The sequence below is a fragment of the Meriones unguiculatus genome, chromosome 1 (assembly GCF_030254825.1).
Source record: "Meriones unguiculatus strain TT.TT164.6M chromosome 1, Bangor_MerUng_6.1, whole genome shotgun sequence".
Taxonomy (NCBI): domain Eukaryota; kingdom Metazoa; phylum Chordata; class Mammalia; order Rodentia; family Muridae; genus Meriones; species Meriones unguiculatus.
In genome coordinates this window covers 96,563,741-96,578,435 of record NC_083349.1, presented here as the reverse complement: position 1 = coordinate 96,578,435, position 14,695 = coordinate 96,563,741, and the positions used below count along the sequence as shown (strand labels likewise).

General features: G+C 37.1%; 1 long non-coding RNA gene across 1 annotated transcript in view; it reads right to left on the bottom strand.

Moving 5' to 3' along the window:
- Nucleotides 1–14,695, bottom strand: part of LOC132648917 (uncharacterized) — a 334,735-nt gene that overhangs the window by 104,037 nt on the left and 216,003 nt on the right. The window contains exon 3 of the long non-coding RNA XR_009587304.1: nucleotides 1,590–1,724. This is a non-coding gene — a long non-coding RNA (uncharacterized LOC132648917). The remainder of the gene's footprint in view (nucleotides 1–1,589; nucleotides 1,725–14,695) is intronic.

The window sequence follows — 14,695 nt, the reverse complement described above, 5'->3', positions numbered from 1 at the left end:
TGTAATGAACTAAAAGCCCCAGATCTGTTTTATAAGAACTATTGCAAAGCAACGTTCCCATCTTCCACTGGCATATTTTTATTTTTAACATGTATATAGGATTTTCTATTACATTCTTAATAAAATCAATCAGCCTCAGCTCATCACTCCGGAGTTTTACTCAACCCATTCATGTTACTCTAGCCATTTCTCCCTGAAGGTAAGTTTTAAAATCTGCCTTCGTTATCTTCATATATGGCATAAATTACAAAAATGCTAAACAGTCCAAGGCTCTAGACATCATCATCTGGTATAATATATGATTCTCACGTCTGGAAGAGATTTAACTCAAAAAAGCAACCTAACAAAATCCCTGGGTAAGTATGAGATACAGATTTTTACTAGCCATGTCTATAATCATGTATGTTTGTAGATCCACAAGCTCACAGGCACATATATGCTATCCTCAGGGAAACTGTTCACCACCTTTGAGATACATTCTTTCACTGGCCTGACTAGGCTAGACTGACTGGCCAGCAATCCCCAAGAATCTTTTTATCGCCCTTTCTTCAACAATGGGACTACCAGTACGTGCTACCATGCTTGGCATTTTTACTTAGACTCTGGAAATCAAAGTCATGTCTTTATGTAAAATCTTCATCCACAGAGCTAACTGCCCCGCCTGACACATGTTTTTCAAGTGAAAAATGTATTATCTGTAAAGGGTTATACATACTGAATCTGGGAAACAAATAATAATAAATCAATATGTTACTTACTCTTTATTAATAAGCTACCTCTATTTTCTTATGCCTTGTCCATATAATAAGGGAAATAAAGCTGGTTACAGGAACTATTAAAATTAAGATTTTTTTTTTTAAAACCACTCTGGTCATTCTATTTTAATTAGGTTAATATGGCATTACTTAAAAAGCTTGTATTGTTTTATTACATTTTTTAATGTGTCAAAAATAATTAGTTTCTGGAAAGTAATGTTTACTTTAGTGGTATAAAGGTTTTAGAATTTGCATTTTTCTGAAAATTAGGAGCCAGTTTATCTTTGCATAGCAGATGATTTCTCCTTCCAAACGCCCACCCCTGCATAGCCAGTGTTTTCTAGAGATTTTTATTCAGTTACCACACACATTTCCTTCACTCCTGACAGAGGACATTTTCTGCCACGCAGCCTGCTAGTCACTGACATTCCCAGGGGAGCCCTAAGGAGGGAGGAACTCTTGTGCTCACATCTTAGCTTGAGTCCACCCTGAGGAATGTTCATGGTCCCTCAACTGGGCCCAGATAATATATGTTTGATATTTCAACATCAAAGTGTATCATCAATGTACCTCTGTTTGCTCTCCTCCCTTCCAACTTCATCCCCTGCTTACATTCTGTGATTTTCCCAGAAATTTCCTAAATCTATTTAACCTACAACCTATAAAAGGTTTTCTTACATCTGGGAAATAAGGGGAAGATCAAGAGTAAGACATTTTGTCCAATCTCCTGGAACTGCTTCTTCTTCATAAATTTTCTGTAATCACTGATGGGGGACAGGGGTCCAATCACTTAACTGTTACTTCATTTATACATAGACAATTCGCTGTACTTACATTTAAAAAAAAAACACTGAAATTCTGTTTGCAGATAGCTAATAAGCTTTTACCACTCTGGCTTTCTTTTCTCTCAAAGGGGTCATGCTTCTTGTACCTTTTACAGTCGGTCTTCTAGCTCCAGGCAATCAGTGGCTGTTGAAAGAGAAAGAAAAAGTTTGCTCTAGGGAGGAAACTCCTGGTAGGTTATCCAATCTCAAGTGGTCAGCGCTAGACACATGTTCATACAAGCAATGCTAAATAGACTCAGTAGGTTGTACATATGTATAGGCATGTATACTATACCTGTATATACATGTATGCATAGGTGACAGTAATAATTAAAGAAGCATGGGCCATTAATTTGGGATGACAAGAAGTGATACAAAAGGAACTGGAGAATGAAGGAGGGACAGCAGTGCTATAGTAGCTGGACTTATGTAAATAAATAATTAAAAACAATTAAATGGTTCTTCTCACTGGAGAAGTGGGTGGGGGAGGCAAAGCAAGAGTGACTTTTACTGTCTTGAAATACGTCAAGGTCATTTTAAAAGCCTTTGAAAGGAAACATGAAACTTTTTTTTAAAAAAGATGTAGTGCTGAGACTGAGCAATGCCCAAATAATCAAAGTTAAACTAACCATCTGTGATATATTGCCATCCATTCACAATATTTAAAGTGATTAAGCAGTTTGGTGAGTATTCACATTGTGTTTTTATCAATCAAGTTCTTAAAATAAAATGAAGAATTCCACTAGTCTTTCAACAATACACTCTGAGGTACCTGTATGGGTAAGACACTATATTATAACATATATGTGTATTATACATGTGTGTGATATGTATGTGTGTGTATTACACGTGTGTGCGACATATCAGAGAACAATTGTGTGCTTCTGTCACCAAGGAACTTAAAGCTAGGGGGAAAGCCTGGAGTTGGCCGCATGCATGAGCAGGAACAATTCATTTGACTCTTCCTCACCTTTCCTCTAGAGTGAAACAAATAAAGCTGAATTTCTTTCTGAACGCTATCTTACAGGTACTACATTATTCTTCATGAACCACGGTCTACAGGAAACACGTTATGTTGTAACACATTAACATTTAATTCAGAGCCTGAGCTTCAGAGTTTTTAACTGATTTGCACTTTTCCTCCCATCCTTCCTGGTGCCTTGCTTACCAGATGGTAAAATGAGCAGAACATCCCCACAGCTCCGTTTCCTCTCCTACTGGCATGTTCCACATAGATGAAAGTAAACAGCTCTTCATTAAGGTGTAAAGAGACCAGAGGGTGTCAGCAGGGGCATGGAGGGAAATATGCTAAGTCTTTGTTGGTCCATGTGCAAATCCAACCAGATTATTCTGTTACAGCACAGTTTCTGGCTCTTGACTAACACCAGACACAGGAAGGAATCTTTCTTCTTGCTCCTCTGACAGTCCTTTGGCCAGAGATAATTATTTAATTATATTGCAGCTCAATATCTTTCTTTCTTTCTTTTTTTTTTTCAAAACAACTTCACAAGGAGTTGAGTTGTCTGATGCATTCTGGATGCCTGGCATGCAGCTGGAACTTGGGAGTTCTTACCGAAATGGCAACAGTTATTCCAGACAAGGACATGAAACATGTGCCACTACTCTAAGCTCTTAAAGATTTTTTTTTCTCAATTCTGGTAGTCTGTTCCCAAGTTTGGAGTAATTCTCGTGGACTTTCACTGGTAAATATTTTGGAGGTAGCTGAGATGTATAGCACATATAGTGACAAGGGTCAACAGCATAAGGTACTGTGTGGGTACGCCAAGCTAAGGACCACGGTTGTGCCCACATCATTTAGAATTCATATAGGTTTTCTCTTCTAAGAGAGGGTGAAAAAGGATAGATATACTAAACCAGAAAGGTCTACTCTGGACTTACAGTTATCTAGAAGATGGTGTTAATAGTATCACCAACTCATATCAAATTTTAATCCTTATTCAGTTTCTTTTCTGAATTATAACATATTTTGAATGTAAACCCTTCTTACATGGATTTTCTGGCAATGCTAAAAATTGAAGAATAAGAAATAATTCATGTCTAATACACAAAATGTTCAACATATAATTTAATTTCTCCATGAGTGACCTTTCAAAGCCAAGAAATAATGTCTAGTTGATTTTTACCTTTCAATTACATTAAGGTAAAACTTTTTTTCCCAAAATAGGGACTTTTTGTGAAGACAGTCCTTTCTTTCATCTCCTGCTTTCCCTGTAAGACTATTTTGCTGTGACAATTAGCAATGACATTAGTAACAATAAAAAATGGGACTAACTCAAATAGGTCCATGCCATGTTATTGTAAAAAAAAATTAAAACATGAGACACAGTTTTAAAAGACCACCAAAGGCTTTTTGTTGGTTTCCTGGATAATAAATACAGGTTGATGGGGTCTTTGGGTTTATGTTGTTTGTTTTGTTTTTAAGAATCCCTATACAAGTAGCATTTTAATGCAGAAGACTATCCATATCTATAAATGAATACATCTCAAGGAAATTATTCAGATACTATAAAAAATTCATGGACAATATATCTCAAATTGCAGCATTTGGATTTACAATAATAATAATAATAATAATAATGGGGGTCAAGAAGCACTTCACTTAGTGGTAGAAATCTTGCTAGCATATGTGACGCCCTGAATTCAATCCCAGAACGAGAGGGAAAGACAGAAAGAAATGCAATAAAATAAAAAAAAAATTGAACCATTGATAAAGAGAGAGAGAACATCAAGAAGAGTCTTATATTTTAAAAGTATTGGTATTACTTTACTAACTTTAAAACAGATCAGAATTCCTCATTCATTGTCTAAAACATGTAGATAGTCTCTAAACATGTAGAAAAAGTATTTCTGCACACTAGTTTGTATGATCCAATCTGTGTGTGAATGCTCCCACTAGTTAAATAAGAACTTAAAAACACTGATATTTTCTTATCCTGTTGACTTGTCTTCTGAGAATTGAGACTTCAGTATCTTTTCTGCTTCTTAGTTTCTTCCATCTCTTAAACCCCACATGGGTTTTTTATGTTCTATATATTAATGTGATAGTTTATTTGTTTATGAGAATTGTATCCCATGCACACAATGTATTTCAATCATATTCATTCCTCATACCTGCTCTCCAGCTCTTCCTGAACTGCCCCACTACATATCCCCTCCCAACTTCCTATTCTTTCTTTATATGTTTGTGTTTATGTATGTGTCCTATACAAAAGCCTATAAGTTCATAACTCACTTTACATACACATATATACATATATGAATATATTTATCTTTTCATATATATGCATACATAACCACACATAAAAATATATGTTTTCACTGAGTGCAAATTAGTACTTCCCGTGTATTCATGGTAGTTATATGTTTCTCCACTAGAGCATGGTCAAGCTAACATGACAACACTTCTAAAGAAAAATTAGTTTCTCTTAAAAAGCAGTCATCAATTGTAAATAGCTCCTCAGCTAAGGGTGAGGGTTTCAATGTCTCTACACATCCATGTTGAAATGTTGGCTACTGGATTTTTACAGATGTTGTTTAGGAAACAGCAGCTACTGTGGTTTCTTAAACGCAATGTTCCTCTAATCTCCAGAAAGATGTTTCCCCCAAAATCCTCCTTGGCCTATACCTCTTTCTACCTATCCCTCCAAAAAGACTCTAAACCTTGAAGTGAGTACATGTAATTCACATATCCCATTTATGGTTGAGGACTCAACAAATGCTATATGTCATGGTAGGAAGCATGACAGCATTCAGGCAGACATGGTCCTAGAGAAGGAGCTGAGAGTTCTACATCTTGACCCACAGACAGTGGAAAAGAGACTGCCACACTGGGCCTAGCTTGAGCATCTGAGACCTCCAAGCCCACCCCCACAGCAACACACTTGCTACAACAAGGCCACACCTACTCCAACAAGACCACACCTCCGAATAGTGTCACTCCCTGTGGGCCAAGCATTCAAACACATGAGTCTATGTGGGGCCATTCCAATCCAAACCACCACAGTTACCTTTCCTTTTATTTTGAAATCAGAGGGTACTTCCTAGAGAAAAATGCCAGTGGTGTGGTGATCTGAATAAGAACAGAACTAGGCTCAACCCTAAGGTTTATGAGTTCTCAGTCACAAGTTCTTTGTCAGATTTACAATAGCAGGCATAAATTGCCTCCTGCGGAGCTGGCCTTAAATCCGTTCAAAAAGTGCTTGGTCATGCCAATAGCATTCATTCTGCATTTGTATCCATGTTTTGATTTGTATCCATTCATGTGTGCTTTGTAATCATAACCATACCTTGCCAGGCAAGTTATTATTGTGGATCACAGGGATCATAACTGTATGAGAATCGGTTGAATAGGATAAACATACTAAAATCACTACACCTAAAGAAGCTAGGCAAGGAGGAGGACTCTGGGTAAGATGCTCAGTCCTCATTCAGAAAAGCAAAGAAGATGGACTTCAGAAGAGGGAGAAAACGGGAACAGGACAGGAGCCTACCACAGAGGGCCTCTGAAAGACTGCCCTTCAGGACATCAAAGCAGATGCTGAGACTTATAACCAAACTCCGGGCAGAGTACAAAGAAAGAACTGGGAAATAGAAAGACCTGGAGGGGACAGGAGCTCCACAAGGGTAGCAACAGAACCAAAATAATCTGGGCCAAGGGGTCTTTTCTGAAACTGATAGTCTAACCAAGAACCATGCATGCAAATAACCTAGAACCCATGCACAGATGTATCCCATGGCAGTTCAGTATCCAAGTGGGTTCCCACTAATGGGAACAGGGACTGTCTCTGACATGAACTGATTGACCTGCTCTTAGATCACCTCCCGCTCAGGGGGATAGGGTGCAGCCTTACCAGGCCACAGAGGAAGACAATGCAGCCAGTCCTGATGAGACATGATAGGCTAGGGTCAGAGGAAGGGGAGGAGCACCTCCCCTATCAGTGGACTGGGGGAGGGGCATGAGTGAAGATGAGGGAGGGAGGGTAGGATTGGGAGGGGAAGAGGGATGGAGCTACAGGTGGGATACAAAGTGTATAAACTGTAATTAATAAAAATAAAAATAAATTTAAAAAAGAATGGGGTGATTTTGGTTGATGAGGTCATTTTGGTTTTTTGAGTTTTTAGGGTTTTTTGTTCTTGTAGTTGGTTGGTTGGTTGGTTGGTTGCTTTGGTTTGGTTTGGTTTGGTTTGGTTTGGTTTGGTTTGGTTTGGTTTGGTTTGGTTTGGTTTGGTTTAGTTTTGGTTATGGATTTGGTTTTTTGGATTCCTCCCTCCCCCAGCTGCGTGCATAACACCTCCTAGACTATTAAAACTACCCAGGAAGGAATATGCTTTCAAGTCAGTACTAGCTTGATTTCTCCAAGTTATATGACCAAAATCCTCAGTAATAGTGACTAGTGACTTATCACCAAGTTCTAGTGGGTAACCAAGAGCAATAGCAATAACCTGCATTGTTTGGGGGTTTCTAGAATTGCTACCTCCAACCGACAACTCAAGAACTGATATCCCATAACTGACCCTGGGTGTTTTATTTGGCAACTTATGTCTTCTAGGAGGAACAACATCCCCAACATTGAATGATTTTATTTGAATCTCTCCCTTCGCCCTTCCCTACCTTCTCATCTTCTTCCCCAATTAGCCTTAGCATCTCTATTTGTTTTTTAATTGTTTTTTCTTTTTTAATGTGGTTTTTCTTTTTTTTTAACCTCATTTGTTTGTTCATTTGGTGATTGGTTGTTTTTTATTGTTGTTTGTTTGTTTGTTGAGACAGGTTCTTAGTCTGGAATCCAGGCTGGTCTCAAACTCAGGGTAATCCTCCTTCTTCAGGCTCCCAAGTGCTAGGTAACAGGTTTGAGTTACCATCTGTGGCTACTTTTTTAAAAGGCTTATTGGTATATTTCATTTCTTCAAATTGTGTATTTTCTTTTCTTTCTTTCCTTCTCTCTCTTTTTTTGATTCATGAACACACTGAAGTTTTTAAGAAATGAGCATCAAAGGCTGTGACTCCTCTTTCTGAAAGGTTACAGTTCTGTGATACCAATAAGTTTCTCCTTACTAATCAAGAGAATGACTAAGCTCATGATAACCTAAGAGAAGAGGAGACCAAGTCAGAGAAGGACGTGACAGTTTATACTAATGCTGAAGGCTAGGGCCGTTGTGTCAACTCTCAACACAGCGTGGTATTTTATACTCCTACAAATCGTCTCCCCCACTGTCACATGCATTCTCCACTCTGTGTTCCGTGTCACTATTAAAGCACGTAAAAATAAGAATTATATTCTGCCATCTGGCAAGACAGATGTTTAGGAAACATTAGAGTTAACTTCAATATATATGAGCCTTGTTTTTCCAGAAGATAGAAAAAGAAAAACCTCACTGACGATGTCCCTGTAATTACAAACTCCTCAACTGGAAGGGCCATTTCAGGGAGGACCGTTTGCTATTCAAAATGGATACAGAATCAGCGTCGAACTGCCGAAATTGCTTCTCAAGCATATTGCTATAACGATGGGTATATGTGAGAAACTTTACTGAGAAAAATTTTGTTCCAGAGAAATCCATAACTAGTTTTGCTGAATCAGCAGTGCCCTAATTACTCCATAAGCACACTCAATACCCTGCATTTTTGTTAGGGTAAGTTCTGTCACCAATTTTATGAGTGTTTTCATTCTTTTAATGTGTTATTTGTTTAAGTAAGAACTTTTCTGGAAACTGTAAGATGCTACATTGTACTCATTTCAAAAGAAAATACATGATCGTTTTCAAGAAAATGGCATTCAGGATTGAGCACAAGCACAATACCATCAGTACGTTGATTTTATTAGCTTCAATTAAAAATAAAATCTTTACAGCCTGACCGCTTTGTTTGGTGTTGTGATTTGATTTCTTTGTTTTGTTTGTTGATCAGCTGGAGTAGCCTGAGACCATGAGATACAGTAAACCGCCAGCCAGGGTACTAATCACTGGGGAAAAAGGCATTAGCTACACTTAAGACATGAAACCACATTCCATCCCTCAGGCTCTAGAGGTGACATAATGTTATTCTCCACACTTACAGCTTTTTTGAAAATTCTCAATGTGGCTATTAACTTATCTATTAATATTTTTAAAGTTAATTAAAGTAAAAGGCTAATAATATGTCAGGTTCCGCTAGCCAGCACTGGGGGATCGACTGTGTGCTTGGGGAATGTGCACTCACTGTCTTTCTTTTACAGGCCTCTTAGTATGGAATTCTGATCTGCAAGTGTGGAGACTGTGCCATAACGATGAACTTCTGCTTTCTACTTCCATGTGTACGAAGCATGAAAGCTGTTGCCCTCGCCTCAGAGCAAGTACAATGCTGAACATACTGGAAAACCAACCACTCTCCTTAGATGTTTAACAGATGTGCAGGCTTGGGGCAATCACTGACCAAAGCTGAAACAGTACTTGATGGGCAGACAAGAAAACAGCTGAAGCTGCCTCTCGCACTAGCACAGCCTCTGCAGGAAGCAGTGCTGGGCAGGAAGTAATTTATGAATCCCTGGAAACTCTACATAGACAGATCTGAAAGTTAGAATTTCCATAAGGGTTCCACATATTTTATTAGTTTTACCTCCATATATTCAACCATATTCTCACAGTAAAAAAATTAATCCCCTTAAGCATCCATTGGGAAGGAAAAAGAAGACACTGAAATATGCCAATACACTATGTGGTTCATAAGGTACACCCACAAGTAGAAATTATTTAATCAGAGCTAAAGTTGCTTGAGTTATGTCAGCCTCATATTGACTTTAGGAAAGAGAAGTACTCAGCTCTGATTTACCCTAATCATCCTATTTCTCCCAAGGAAGGGGATAAACATAAGTATTCTGTAAGTCTACTCTAGAGAAACAGACTTGAAAGGACTGTAGAACACTCCTGCTCATTCCATCCCTCCCCACAATATTACTAAAAGCAATTAATAGATGGCAATTCGGTTTTACATGCTATATCATGTCTAACTATCAAGAAAAAATTTACAAGACATATCAAAAGAAAAATACATAATTTGAAAAGACCAGTTAATGTCAAAAAACAAGGGTGCCAGAATTATCCGAACCCTCATTTAAATACAATTTAGATACAAAAGGCTCTACAACAATACTCAAGTGCAGGTGAACAATGGAAATTCTTATAAACCGCCAGGAAAAAATGCTAGAGGTTTAGAAAAATGTAACAAATGAGGAAGGTTTTTGATGGGCTTATTATCAGATCAGCTTTGAAAGAATCTTTGAGCTTGAGAATATATTAATAGAAAGTCTAAAAACAAAACAAAAAAAAAAAGAAAACGAAGACTGGGAAAATAGCATTCAAGAACTGTGAAATATCATTAAATATGTAATACATATATAATAGGAGTACAGGAGGAATAAAAGTACAGAAAAGGAGAAATTTTGAAAAAAAAAAAAAAAGCAGGGACAGGGAAGTTTTCCTAAATTAGTGTCAAATACAGACCCTCAGATCCTAGAAGTTGAGAAGACATCAGCCAGCTAAAATAACAAAAACTGCTAATTTGTGTTCCAACAGAGAGTGCATACAGACTCTAGTCTATATATTCTTGATAGTATTTGTTGTGTTCAGCTTCTTGCTGGTCTAAGTACTCATCAGATTACTAAAGTGAGCTATCACTGTGGTTCTGACCTGTCTTTCCCTGATGGTCAGTAAATACTGAGCATTTTTTTCATATCCCTTTCTGCCATTTATGTTTTTTTGAGAAAGAGAAATCAACAGAACCATATGGAGTTTTCTCAAAATATTTTTTTAATTCCATTTATTATTTATTACCATTTATTCACTTTGTATCTAAGCTGTATTCCCCTCACTCATCTCCTCCCAGTCACACCCTCCCTCCCTCTTCTCCCCTTATGTCTCTCCCGTAGTTCTGTTCAGGAAGTTGTCTCCTGTGCCAATGAGTTCCAAGGTCTTCCCCACTTTTTCTTCTAATCAATTTAGTGTATCTGGTTTTATGTTGAGGTCTTTGATACATTTGGACTTTAGTTTTGTGCAGGGTGATGAATATGGATCTATTTTCATTGTGTAATTTTACACAATGGAATACTACTCAGCTATTAAAAACAAGGAAATTATGAAATTTGCAGGCAAATGGTGGGATCTAGAAAAGATTATCCTGAGTGAGGTATCCCAGGAGCAGAAAGACATACATGGTATATACTCACTTTTATAGTCCTATGAGATAGGATAAATATACTAAAATATGTGCACCTAAAGAAGATAAACAAGAAAGAGGACCTGGGGTAAGATAATCAATTATCACTTAGAAAGACAAAAGGGATGGACATAGGAAGTAGGAAAAAACAAGAAACAGGACAGGAGCCTACCACAGAGGGCCTCTTGCAGCATATCAAAGCAGATGCTGATACCCATAACCAAACCTTCAGCAGAATGCAGGGAATCATATGATAAAAGGGGGAGTTAATATGACCGGGAAAGGACAGGAGCTCCACAAGGACAAAATATATCAGGGCACGGGGGTCCTCTATGCGACTGTTACTCCAACCAAGTACCATGTATGGATATAATGTAGAACCCCTGCTCGGATGTAGCCCGTGGTAGCTCAGTATCCAAGTGGGCTTCCCTAGTAAGGGGAACAGGAACTATTTCTGACATGAACTCAATGACTGATTCGTTTACCTCTCCCCATCCCCAAGGGAGGAGCAGCCTTGCTAGGCTACAGAAGAGGACATTGCAGCCAGTCTTGAAGAGACCTGATAAGCCAGGGTCAGAAGGAAGAGGAAGAGGACCTCCCTTAGCAGTGGACTTGAAAAGGGACAGGGAGGAGATGAGGGAGGGAGGGTGGGATTGGGAGGGAATGAAGGAGGAGGCTATGGCTGGGATATAAAGTAAATAACCTGTGTGATTAATATTAAAAAAGTAAAAATTAAAAAAGAGAATTTTTTTTAAAAAACACATGTAAGAAACTGTTTTATGACAAGTAAAAACATGAGACAAAAATTATATTGCATATCAAAAACTTATGTATCTTACAGGAAGTAACAATTTCAGCTAAATGCCAGTGTTATACTATGTTAACCAAATAAGGGTCATGTTCCTCGTGGGGTTTTTTTGTTTGTTTGTTTGTTTGTTTGTTTGTTTTTATGGCTGTCAGTTGATGTATATAGTCCTTCACAATCTTCAAAAATTACACCATCCCCAAAACAAAACAAAAGGTTTTAATAGTCAAAAATTTTAAACAACATGAATTAAGTTTAAAGAAACAGCAGGAAATATTAGATGACTCAGAATATCAGGGATGGTAGCTTATGCACATTGTAATAAATGGGCATCAGTAGCCAGTCCAGCGTCTAGGAGACAAAGCCCACTCTTAGTGGCCAGTGTTTGTAAAGGTCCAGGGGTGGAAACACAGACTTCAAGTTTGCTTTCACCCCTCTTTCTCTTTGCCGATTTAAAAAGTCACTTTAAACTTGGTAAGCCCCAGGTATTAAAAAAAAAAAAAAAGACTCTATATGCTATTGACTTCGTATGTACATAGAATAGTACAATGTATTACAGAAGTTTTGTTCATTAACCCTCTTCCCTGGCCTGTGTGTACTCAGTAGGAGCACATCGTGGAACAGAAATGTTCCAGTGCATGAGAACAAGATGAACTGGCCAATTCCTGTTCTTTTTCCTAGATAGCCTAAAACAATGTATTAGCCTCTCCTTTTCCAATTCCACCAGATGAAACAAAAGCAATATTATTATCACACAGTCCTAGAGTATAAACTAGTCAAAAGGAAAAATAGCCGTGCATGTTAGCCAAGCAAAGTGCTTACACCATGTGTCGTGAAAAGGATAAAATGTAGTGGTTGGTGTTAGGCTTTTTGGCTTATTAGGGTAAGAGGTTTGAAAGCAGACTAAACTATCAACTGTTGATTTAAATAAATATAAACAGATCATATATATATATATATATACACTATGATCATAAAATAAGTATTTTCTATTAATAGGAAGCTTTATTTTCTAACATGAAGAGAGCTATTAAATGTTATTTGTATTCACAGATAACTAAATCCTGCTTGTGCATCTGTCATAACTTCTGCATTACATGTCTTATAAAGCATACTTTTCTACATACTTGACAGTGACCTCATTAATTTCCACTCTACTATCCACTTCCCCTCAAAACAAAAATGTCCATGTTTTCCAATCTCTTGTCTGGGTACAATGGCAGGTTGTGTTGATGCAACCAAATTTTTCTAAATTTTATTTTTTGCTTTTTTTTGAGAACTTCAAACATGAACATTTTATAACTCTTTCACTCCTTCAACCTCCGATTATACCCTTTCTCAAATTCATGCTCTCTTTTTTAGTTAGTATTGTTTTATATATATGTGGTGTGTGTGCATGTATGTACATATACATGTATGTGTATGCATATATGTGTATATATATGTATATATATATGTTGGTTTTCCATTTAGCATGGGCAACCAACATTTTTTTTTAAACTGCTCCTTTTTACTCAAGCCCAAATGTTGTTTTCAACACTGTCAGGCTAAGAGAATCAGCCTAAGTTTCTCTAGAAATTTCTACAATTCCTTATCTAGGAATTATTATTTCCTATTTATTGTTGGGTTTGGCATGCATTTTGTATTACACCAACTTACTTCCTATTGTTTTTATAAAATTCTACTAAGCTCAAAGTAATTTTCTCAATATTAGCTCAATATTTTTAGAGAATGGTGAAAATCTGCTGCCTTGTGCATTGGTGAACCAAACAATGTTACATTGTGTCTCTTGCATTTATTTCTCCCCCCACTGAAAATCTTTCTGCATTATCCAAATTTAATATTATTACATACAAAAATGGTCCTAAGAAAGATTTTTGAATCCTACTTAAACACAATGGGATTCAAAATACAATTGGGCACATTTGCATGTTATGAAAAATGTTATTCTTTGATGTATTCACTTCCTGTGCTAGCTTGAGTTAGCATCTAAATAGAATTAGCAAATTATTAAACAGTGCCCTGAAACTGACCCCCTACCAAAGCATTTGCCTTTTGTAGGCTTAGCTTTTTCACCAAACCTACTTTATTTAAGATTTTTTTTAATTATTTACATTTATTTATGTTTTATAAATTACAGTTTATTAACTTTGTATCCCAGCTGTAAGATTTTTAAACACCTTTACCTTCCTTCCAACTACCCCCATACATTAGGTAGAAGATTAGGAGGGAAAAGTGCTGTAGACCTCCACTGCTTGCTAATTAAGTTCAATGGGTTCTTAAGGTATTACCAAACTCAGTCTTCAGAATACCAGCAGTCAAGTCTAAAGGTAACACCAAGCACCAGCATGAATCAGAAGATCAGGACAAATCTGTGAATGCCATGAGACTCAGTTGGATTTCTCTGAGAGAAAGTTCTCTGGAAAGTTTCTCTCTATGAAGCCAAATGTTGAAGCATGAAGATCAGCACAGCGATGTCAATCCAAAAAAGCAATGTCTTGCCTTCTATGGACTTCTATATATCTTCTCTCCTCAAAGTCCAGCCTGGGATGTTCTCAGCTGGCCAAAGTCATGCCGCTCACATGAGGGAGCTCACAGCAAACATCACATGCCCTCTCACAAGCCAGCCTCCATCAAAACATCACATGCCCTCTCACAAGACAGCCTCCGGCAAAACATCACACGACAAAACTGAGTCTTCAAAGACACCAGAAACTTCCATGTCAGCCTTTTTTCAGATTTTGGCCAAAAGTGTCTCTTCTTTAACTATTCCCTACATTTCCTATTTGATTTACCTTTAATTTCTCAGTATTTCCTATTCTTGAAATTTTTGTCTTTCTTATTTTTTTTAGTATCCAGCCATGTATTTTCATTTTAAATACTAGAAACTGTTATGTTATTTATGAATAACTTATAATTTAAATACTGAAGCTGTGAAAATAACATGTTATTAAATATTTTGTGCAAATTTTAAAATATACATTAGAATAGTCTCCATAAGTATCATTTTCATTCATTTGTATTCACATATATGATACTAGTGTCAGATACTGAAAGAACATACTGAAGATTGTTATTCCTGTATACAAATCTATTAATATGA